This window comes from Onychomys torridus, chromosome 18 (genome assembly GCF_903995425.1).
Source record: "Onychomys torridus chromosome 18, mOncTor1.1, whole genome shotgun sequence".
NCBI classification, from domain to species: Eukaryota; Metazoa; Chordata; class Mammalia; order Rodentia; family Cricetidae; genus Onychomys; species Onychomys torridus.
This window is the reverse complement of record NC_050460.1, coordinates 64,999,840-65,010,930: the sequence shown is the minus strand read 5'-3', so window position 1 is coordinate 65,010,930 and position 11,091 is coordinate 64,999,840.

The window sequence follows — 11,091 nt, the reverse complement described above, 5'->3', positions numbered from 1 at the left end:
GCGGACCGCGCGTGCGCACTGAGGCGCGCGGGCTTCGGCCGGCGGACATGCGCGGTTCCGCCGACGGCTTGCTGCCCTCCAGGCAGGGGCGCTGCTCACCTGTGAGTGGGAGCCCTGAGGTCTTTCGGTCTCCGACCTGGAACTCGCCCAGCTCCCCCAGGGGCAAAGCAGGCGCGGTGTACCCTGGAGACAGCTTTGCTTTTCGTTTTCAATGACTTCATAAGCTCGAGCCTGAAAAAGCTTCCCCCGAGACCTCCGCCTAAGGGAAACATTTGCATGTAAATACAGGTTGTTACTGGATGAAGGTGTGTTTGAACTTAATCTCCCGCAGGCACTGGTGGTCCACACACACCTGCCCGACCCTACACTTATTGCCCAGTACTTGTCTCTAGTACTTGGACCTCTGCTACAGTTTCTCAGCTACCATCCCTCTCTCTTCATCCTCTCCAATGTACTCCTCACCTCATACATAGTACCAAAAAGGTTGCTTCAGCCTAGAAAACTTAAAAAAAAAAATAGTGTATTTATTTTATTTGTTATGTTATACGTATGAGTGTTTACCTGCATATATGTCTCTGCACCACAGCTGCATGTGGGTTCTGGGCCATTTCTCCAGCCCCAAGGATGATTATTTTTGTTATGGCAAAATATAACATAAAATGTACTGTCTTTTAATTTCTAAAATTTTTTATTGTATGTGTATGAATATCTGCCTATGTGCACCAAGTGCCTTCCTGGCCAGAAAAGAGCATCAGATCCCCTGGAACTGGGATCACAGACAGCTGTGAGCTACCACGTGGGTCCTCTGCAAGAACAGCAAAGGCCCTTAACCACCCACCGAGTCATCTCTTCAGTCCCAAATGTACCATGTAAGCAACAGGGTGCTTGTTGCTACGTGGTCCAGGTCGGCCTTGAATTTGAGATCCTCCAGCCTCAGCCTCCCATGATTATAGGCACAAATACCACCGATGAAGTACCTTATCTTGCCAGCCGACCCCCTTCTTCTTCATATACACATATGGTTTTCCTTTTGAGACAGAGTTTCTCTGTATTGCCCTGGCTGTCCTGGAACTCACAGACATCTATCTGCCTGCCTCTGCCTCCCAAATGCTGGGATTAAACCACCACCTGGTTCCTCTTGATATTTTAAACAAAGAATTTCACATATTTTGTTTTGCATTTGGCTCCTAGAAATTTGTGTTTAATAAATGAATGAGTGAGTGAGCAAAACCACATTCCAGCCTAGGTCTGTCAGCCTTCACAACATAGGGAGCAAACTCTTGAGGCTGAGGGAGGAGGGCTGGTGGGCGGGACACCTTGCTTTGCAGCAAGCCGAGAAAGGGTGACCAGGAGGAGGCAGGCAGGCTTGAACTTCCCCTGGCACCCCGCACCTTTCTCAACCTCTCCTCAAATGAAACGAAAAACCATTCACTGCCATCAAGTTATTCTGCCTGCTGACCATTCACTGCCATCAAGTTATTCTGCCTGCTGCCTAAGTCAGGGAGTCTCCCCACCTCTGCCCCAGGTCAGCTGTGCTCTTCAAAGTCACACCTGGGGTGGGCACTGTGGTTTCCAACCCCGCCCTCAGCGCCTAGAACTGAGGAGTAAATGAACCAACTTTGCCCTTTGACCTCAGGAAAGCCATCCAACATTGTGGCTACTAAGAGAGCCGTGACAGGTGAGGCTGTGACAGGGCTTAGAGCCTGATGGGAATCAGGGATGTTTTCTGGGGGCCACAACCACTGAGCACCTTGCCTTGGCATAGTGCCCCAGCCAAGACTCCCTTTCACTAATTCCTCTCTCTGAACATCACCCCTGGAGCTGTGGAAAACTGTTCCCTGTTTAAACCACCCACCGATCCCGATCCGTTCAGATGAAACCTCTCCCTCTGCCTCCTTCCCACATCCGCCCAAGGCTTGCATCCTATCACTGCCAAGCCACCCCTGATCCCCCCCCCCATTTTCCTCTACAGTTGGGTAATGTTTCTTTCTCTGTATTCCACAGTACTGCCTAATACAGCCAAGCTCTGCTTAACGATGGGGAAAACGAGAAGAACATTGTCAGGAGATTTCGTCATGAGAACATCAGAGATTGCACACTAAGACGGTACCATGTGGCTAGGCAATATACGGAAGCACCTTCTCTTCCATGTTTTTATTTTGACTTCATCAATTTATTCTTATTGTATCAGAATGGGTGTTTTGGCTGCATGTATATTTGTGCACCACCTGTGCATCTGGTGGCATCAGATCCCCTAGGATGAGAGTTATAGATGGTTGTGAGCCGTCATGTGAGTGCTGGGGAATCAAATCAAATCCTCTGTGTATGTGTATGGGTGTTTGTGGTTGTTTTGGAGGGGCAGAGCAGGAGTTGAGAAAGGGTCTCTTTGGGTAGCCCTGGCTGTCCTGGACTTGCTATATAGACCCAGCTGACTTTGAACTAACAGAGATCGACTGCCTTTACCCTGAGGGCTGAGATTAAAAGCATGCACCACCAGCTGGGCTCCATCTCCTCAGTCCCCATGGTTCTGCTAAATAGCCCAGGCTGGCCTCAAACTTGAGAACCTTCTGCTCTGCGTCCCAAATGCAGCAATATAAAGTTGCACAGGTGCGGGGCGCACAATCCAGACTCCTCAAAAAATATATGGAGCTGGCAAGAGAGCTCAGTAAGTAAAGGTGCTTGCCGCCAGACTTGAGGACCTTAGTTCAATTCCTGGGACCCACATGGTGGGAAGAGAGAACTGATCCCTTCCTGTAAGTTGGTTAAAGCAGGTAAAGGCATTTGCTGCCAAGCCTAATGACCTGAGTTTCATCCCTGGGACCCACGCGGCAAAGGACTGGCACTCATGAGCTTTGGTAAAGGAGCATCCACACTTATATAAACAGAAAATAAATCAATGTAATTTTATTTTTGAGACAGGAACTCTATGCCTGTCTAAAGACACTTGCTGCTACGTTCTGTGGAACACTTGCCTAGCATGTATGAGGCCCTGAGTTCCATCTTTAACACCACATAAACCAGGCTTGGTGGCTCACACATGTAATTTTAGTATTTGGGCAGCAGAGGCGGGCTGATGATCTCTGTGAGTTCAAGGCCAGTCTAATCCACATAGTAAGTTCCAGGCCAGCCACAACTAGCTATATAGTGCTATCCTATCTCAAAATAGGTAAATTAATCAATAAATAAACTTGACATAAATAAAGAAAGTGGGAATTACATGCTAAATTAATACAACAACCAAATGTTACCCACAGATTAAACTTACAGTTTCCACAATGGTTCAAGTGCCACTATTACCTCCTTTTTTCAGAGGTGGAAACTGAGGCACAGAAAGGCTAAGATTGGCCAGGATCACCAACTGGGAAGTGGCAGAGTTCAGATTTGAGCCCCTCCATCTTTGAAAGCCCTGTAGTGGTGAGCCACAGGCATGAGATATGTTCCTGGCAGGCCTTAGCCAGCACAGGCAGGGAGTAGGCTCTTATATATCATGTTCCAAGGGCTCCCAGGGTCCACTTGACCTTGTCTTACCTAGGGCCTTTTCCCTTCCCCTCTGTGGGTGGTTTGAGCTAGATTCTGAGCTCAGTAGCTTGTCAATCACCCAGAGCCATTTAGGGCACATAAATGGGCACTGCCTGGAATGTAGCTCAGTGGTGCCAGCCTTGTGGGGAGTTGATGACCATTTTAACACCCACCTGCTGGCTGTCACTCATTTCACAGCCAATGCAGCCTCCTGGCTCAGCGGAAAGCCCCACTGGGGCCCCTCCTCCCCAGCCTTTTGGAATGGGTATTTGGGGAACCCTAATCGCTCTTTATAGAAACCAGGCATTAGCAAGGGAGAGCTATGAGAGAGAGCACAGCTTCGGATTCCAAGTTGTAATGATCCCAGTAATCTAGACATCGAATTGCACATTTAAATGGTGTGAAAGTAAAAATATCGTTTTGTAATGCTGGTGTTAATAATGTAAACATTAAAAGGGAATTAAATGCTTAGCCGCAATTTCCTCTCTCAGCCTAACCCACTGAGGGGAGGATTGGCTCCAACACACAGATACGCTCCCCGAGAAGGGGAGGGACCCTGCCTAGGTATCAGAACAGTCACCTCATGTCCCCAAGGAAGATCTAGCTGACAGTGAGTGGGTACCTTTAAACACACTTGGGTAGTCCAGGCAGGTTGGAGAGGTTGGGCATCCAGAGGTCCTACACTCTGCCGAGATAGCTCATCATGTGCTCCAGGGATCGACTGCCCTCAGCCCGAGATGGTGTCCCTGCTCCTCTAAGACAGCAGTCTCAGCGCATGTCCCCTTTTGCCTCACAGAACAGGCCACTCGCTGTCTGGAAGCCTGGCACCCAGGAGGTAGTCACTCACTGGAGCTGTAACTACCCTGGCATGAGTGAGTGCAGGTACTCCCAGGGTCTCTGGAACCTGAGTGGCAGGCAATTGTGAGCTCTCAATATTGGTACTAGTAAATGAACCTGGGTCCTCTAGAAAAGTCTTGTGTGTGTGTGTGTGTGTGTGTGTGTGTGTGTGTGCGCGCGCGCGCGCGCGCGCGCGCGCGCGCATACACATGCACGTTTTTCACTGCTAAGCCATCTCCAGCTTCTGGGATAAGTTATTCTAGAGTGATACTCCACCTCTCCCTTTGGCAATCAGATGGTTCAGACAATCCGCCCCAAGGAATGGGAGTTTTCCCGGAGTCTCTTATTGGGAGAAGAAGAGACTGAAGCCAGGCACTAGTCAGAGGGGGAGCATGTCTCCCTGGAAAGAGACTTCACACAGTCCTGACAGCCTGTCACATCACCTTGTAGGAGAGCCTGAAGCTAAGACAATGATGGGTCAGTGATGGGCAGGACCGCACCGTGACCAGGACTGCTGGGTACACATGCTCCTTGCCCTCTGTTTACAGCTAAGCGTCGAGTCAGGACCCTAGAGATGAATGTGTGGGCGGGTAGACCGCTGGACCTCTTTATTTGCTCCTCTTCCCAATGCGGCCATTTTGAATAAATCTCCCTTTCTTGCTTTTCAGTGTTACATATCTGTTTAATTGGCTTGTTGAGGGCAGGTAACAGAGTGTAGCATGTAACTCTGCTAGGACCCAGGCTCTGCCCCCAACAACTGTGGTAATGAAGTATATGGAGTAAATGGAACTGAAGAGAAAACGAGACTGTGCCCCCTCCCACGCCCCCCAGGATGCTAGTCTGAGAAAGACTCAGGCAAACCAGGAGGAGGTGGTCTCTGGAGTTTGTTCTTGGGTACCCTCCGAAACTTCCTCCCCATTCAGGACAGCTTAGCCGCGGAGGAAGGGGCAGAGCAGCCAGAGCAGGCCGGGGTCTGGCGGGAGCCCAGCATCCGGGCAGCTCACTCAGCAACCCCAGTGCAGCCCTCCAGCCTCCTCCCCTCCCTTCGGCTTCTTGGCACCTGAGTGCTCATTTCGGCTCTCTCTCATCTTCTGCTTTGTGTTTCTGGCCACTGGGGACGCAGATTTAAATCCAAGGGAAGAAGTTTAGATCATTCTGAAGAGCAGCTGATGAGCTGTCTTGCCTGGACGTTCCTTTCATTACACTGCAGCCTGCCTTTCCCCGAGTAGCCTCGGAGCCTCCGCAGCCGGGAAGAGAAATGAGGCGGCCCGAGCCGTGCCCAGAGGCCCAGGGCTCGCTGACAACATTGCATTATGAAAAAGCTGTAATGACATCCCACTCCTCCACCTCCTCTTTAATCACCCAGGGGACAGCAGAGGGACAGGGCTGGGGATGACTGTCTCTGAGGCTGCCCTGCTCCCTCGTCCCCCGCCACCACCGCAGGGGGAGAGGCCAGGTGAGGAGCAGGTTGCTCCATGAATTGGGGTGACCTAGGTTTGCCCTTCGTGGCAAAGTTTTGATCCTCCTTGCAAAAAGCCAGGCCTGCTTGCTAGAGGTCATCTGGGTTAGAGAAGGGGTGTTGAGGGCCACTGAGCTCTCACCTGGGATTCCAAGGCTCCCTCCCGTCCTTACCAGCCAGTTGCAAACAGTTCAGCCTTAATTGCGCATGTCCTCAGGGGGTCAGGGGGATGCTAGAGTATACAGGCTGGGGGAAGTTAACTAGGGGAACTCCATCATCCATGCCGGGTTAACACCTTCTAGTGTGGCTGCTTGGGGGTCACCCGCACTCATGACTATAACCCCTCACCATGCTCCGAAAGTGAGCCCAATAAATGCTTAGGTTCCCGGGGTGAATCTTACCTTGGTCTGCTGTCAAGACCTTGGAGAGTCTATGACTCCCAGGGGAGGTATTGATGCAATGCTGTTTCAGGTCACCTGTCTTTGGGACCACGCTAGGGTCTCACAGAGGAATGAGGTGGGTGGCCCTAACCATGTCTGCCAGTGCACACTGCCTGTGAGGATTTAGCCAGAGGAAAGGCCTGGTTAGAACCTGCCCGGAGGGACTCCAGGCCCCTGCCTGCCTTCCCTCATGCCCCCTTACCCTCCTTTCATCTCCTTCACGTCAAGTATCATATCGACATGACGGTAATGGGAAGAGAGGCCATTGTAAAGACGGGCTGGGCTCATCAAATCCATTTCTTCTTTGGATAAATTTCCTCATAAATAGAAATTTATTGCTCATAATTCTAGAGGCTGGATAAAAGTGCTATCAGATGCTGTCTAGTGAATCTGGTTCTTCATAAATGATGCTGTGTGTGGTCCCTGAGAGGAGGGAATGTTGCTGAGTGTGCTCTCGGGGAGGAGGACGAGCAAGCTCCTCTAGGCTGGTTCTCCAACTCACTGTGTAGCCGAGGATGACCTAAAACTTGTGGTCCTCCTGCCTTTCCCCTCCAAAGGCTGAGGTTCTAGGCACAGCCCCAGCCTTTCCCGTCCCTGTGTGTGTGTGATGGAGGAGTATGCCACACACGGAAGTCAAAGGAAAACTTGGCAGAGGCAGGCTCTCCTCTTGCAGCTTCACTCAGGTCACCAGGCTTGCACCCTTACCCACTGAGCCATCCCATCAGGGACACCCCCTCACCCCTGCTCCCGCCCTTTAAAGGGGCACTAATCATTTACTAAAGGCCCCACCCTTTGAGAACCACTGGGCTGGGGAATCATGTTCCAACCAGTGAATTTGGAGAGAAGACACACAGACCAAAGCATCCATTAAAAGAACATAAATAAGGAATGAAAAAGCAGAATTCACAGGCCAGAAAAGAGAGGAGGAGGAGGAGGAAGAGGAAGAGGTATGGGGGAGAACAGAGGAAAAGTACAAGCTGGAAAACCCTGATGGAGCAGTCAGGGCAGAGCCCGTGACTCAGCCTCCTCCCTGCCGGCCTCACGGCAGCTCCTTGGCATCTGGGCAGGCCCCCACGACTAGTTCTTGTCGGTGGGGTGTGGGTGTATCCTTCCTCTCACTGCCTCCCTTGCAGCTATCTGGACAGTGAGTGGACGACCATGGTGCCTCAGACTAAGGAGCCTGGGTCCTGGATGACCACGCAGAGACTCGCTGCTGGCTGGCCCCAGCTGAAAGTTCCCCCACTGATTGGAATTACACTCCACTCTGACTTGAACCTGTGTGTTTCTCAACTCAGAAGAGAGCCACAGTGTGCGGGAAGGGGGTTAGCTGTGGGCTCCGGGCTCTGCTCCCCCATCTCATGCCTGCCAGTCAACCTGATGGAACAACCTGCCCTGACAGGCACCCCTCAGACCTCACTCTGTCCAGGTGCATCTTAGCTGCTGCCTCCAGGATCCCGCCCTGAGGTGAGGTTCCTCACTGCCTCTGCAACTCCTGGTAACATCTGTACTGATGGCCCCTCTCACAGCATGAGAACTCTTACTGAGTTCTCAGTGATGCTATGATGATGTTCACAAGGACTTGTTTTGCAGGCAGCACGGGCTGCATGGACTAGGGATTTGGTAAGTGTTTGGCAGTAGGAGAGAAGAGAAGGACCAGTTAATGAAATCACAATGAATGAGCCCCTGGGCCAGGTTTTGAAGTGTCCCCATCACCTGGCTCTCTGTACTTTACTCTTGGCACACTCCCCACCACAGAGCCACATCTGAATCCGCTGGTTTGTCTATAAGTGTATGACTCTGTTGGGCTTTTCCTTTCCTTTGCTCCTCCCCACCTCCCTAACTAATTCCTCAGCCCTCCACCCCCAGAAGGGCCCAGATGAGGGCCAGCCTCCTCCCACAGACTCTGTGCTGGCTGGCTAGTGTTATGTCAGCTTATCAATTAGAGTCATTTGGGAAGAGGGAACCTCAGTTGAGAATGCCTCCACCAGATTGGCCTGTGGGCAAGTCTATAGGACAGTTTCTTGGTTGGTGATTGATGTAGGAAGGCACAGCACACCCTAAGTGGTGCTATAAGAAAGCAGGCTGAGCCGGGACTTTCATCCCAGAACTTGGGAGGCAGAGCCAGATAGATCTCTGTGAGTTCGAGGCCAGCCTGATCTAGAAAGCCTGCCTCAAAAAAAAAAAAAAAAAAAAAAAGGCTGGAGAGATGGCTCAGAGGTTAAGAACACTGCTTGCTCTTCTGAAGGTCCTGAGTTCAATTCCCAGCAACGACATGGTGGCTCACAACCATCTGTAATGAGATCTGGCAACCTTTTCTGGCATGCAGGGATATGTGCAGACAGAACACTATATAACAAACAAACAAACAAATAAATCTTTTTTAAAAAAAGAAAGAAAGAAGGAAGGAAGGAAGGAAGGAGAGACAGCAGGCTGAAGAAGCCACGAGGAACAAGCCAGTCAGCAGCTCCCCTCCAAGGCCTCTGCATCAGCTCCTGCCTCCAGGTTCCTGCCCTGCTGAGTTCCTGCTCTGACTTCCCACACTGATGGACTGTAACCTGGATGTGTAAGCCAAATAAACCCTGGCTTCCCCAAGCTGCTTTTGGTCATGGTGCTCCATCACAGCAACAGAAACCCCAACTAAGGCAGATCCTCTCAATAAACCTCTCTAACATAAAAGAGGTTACAGGGCCAGTCCTCTGCCCCATGTAGATGAATCCTTAGCATCACTGGGCGCTAACTCACGTGTGTGGCTTAGGATGCTGGTCGCCATGCTCCTTAAAGTGCTTCAGTCCTGGGGTCAGTTCTGAGTAAACTGAGTCACCAAGTACAGCCACACCTAATCTTTTCTGGCCCTTTCTTCCTCTCTTCCTTCCCTGGCTGGGCCAGGCAGGCTCGGTCCACTGAGTTTTGAAATCTACAGAGCCAGGGTGAGTTTCCAGACCACAGCCACCCCTCTGGGTCCAGTAACACTACCTAAAACTAAACCTGGCTCTGTTCCTTTTTCATCATAAACTACTTTCATGGGGGTCGTCTTTGAGAACAGAACTGAGTCTGGGCCTTGAACATACACAGAGGAGGAGGAAGGGCATAGTGGAAACAACCATTGGTAAGAAAGAGGAGGGCATTGTGTAGTAGTGCCCCAGGCCAGTCCCTCAGCTGGGAGAGGGTGGAGGTGGCAGCTGCTTGGGGAACGGTGGACTTGGCTGATGTGGTACCAGAGAAAGCAGCCTCCAGGGATCTGATTTGTCATTGGCAAATACTTTGTTTCAGGACAGCTTCCATTTTCTTGCCAAGGGCATAGAGTATGCAAATTAATGACATCATTACCTTGGCCAGAGTGTAATTTGGAAAGCTGATCTGCTTTGAAATCCATGTCCTTTTCTTTCTTTCTTGAGGCAGACCCACTTGGTAGCCTTGGCTGGCCTGGAACTCACTCTGTAGACCAGACTGGCTTTGATTTCACAGAGATCCACCTGCTCTGCCTTCAGAGTGCTGGGATTAAAGGTGTGCACCACTAAACAGGAGTGTTCTTGTCCACGCTACTCTTCCCTCAGAGTGGATTTTGGAAACATCACACTTATCCTTAGAGCCTGATGGTGCCTTAATTCTGTGCTGGAGGGGCTTCAAATTCAAGGCCTTTCTTTCTGAGCCTGCTTGCAGACACATGCAATTTTGCTTTTTTTCTTGACTCAGGGTCTCATATAGTAGAAGATGGCCTAAAGCTCACTCTGTAGCCAAAGATGACCTTGAACCCCTGATCGTCCTGCCTCCATCTCCCAAGTGCAGGGATTACAAGCATGTACCCACTGCTATGCAGTACAGTCTTGGGGATGGAACTCAGGGCTTCTTGGAATGGAGGCAAGCAGGCTACCAACTTCAGCCCTTCTCCTCCCCACCCAATGTGAATATTTTATTAGTCCCACTGCTACCAAATGTCCTGAGGGACCATGGGTAACTGGTGAGTTGTTCTTGCCGTACACTCCAGTTTCTCATAAATTGTAAGTACTGGACAGCACGCTGACGAGAATAAACAAACAGATAGGGTATTAAGGCGCTCCAGTAATCACTGGTGACCTCAGCAATTTTATTAACAAATTTATTTCCCTAATTGGGGAGTATAGCACAGCACCAGGCTCCAGGGCATTGTAATAAGTTCCAATGCTGCAGAAGAAGGAATTCATTAGACCTGTTTGCTCTGGTTTCCTATATACTAGCATCCACCATTCTTGTAAACAATCGCCCTGGGTTTCCTGGTCTTCTAGGTTCTCTGCTTCCAACACCCCCTACCCACACCCAAAATAAATAAATGGAAATGCAGAAGAGAGCCAAAAGCTATTGGCTCCTCTGTTGGTGCACCCAACCTCCACTGGAAGCTGTATTTCCAGGTCAGGGACATCACATGGTCACAGTGTGGCCGACTTGCTAATTCCAGTAGCCCCATCCCCCAGAAGTCTGTGCCAAGGGGGGTATCAGGGTTTGCCTGGGCTTCTCCTTGTCCACTCATTCATTCATTATTATTGTTATTCTTATTTTGTGACTCTGGGCCTCAGGGAACCCAGAGCCTCCTGCATGCGAAACACAAGCCCTCCTCCTGAGCTGCACCCCACCACACCCCAGCCAGTACAAGGCAGGCAAGAGGGACAAGAGGGACACTTACTCCTGTCTCACCTATAACTCACCATAGGAGATGAGAGGCATTAGCTACGTCTGCCTGTGGGGTGGGCCATCCACACAAGCAGAATATTCCTCAAGGCTTCTCCAGGAGGTTTTCTTTTGTTTTTCCTGTCCCTCCTGGCTGTTGAGGACTGCAGCGTGACAACAGAAAAGTGTTCTGGA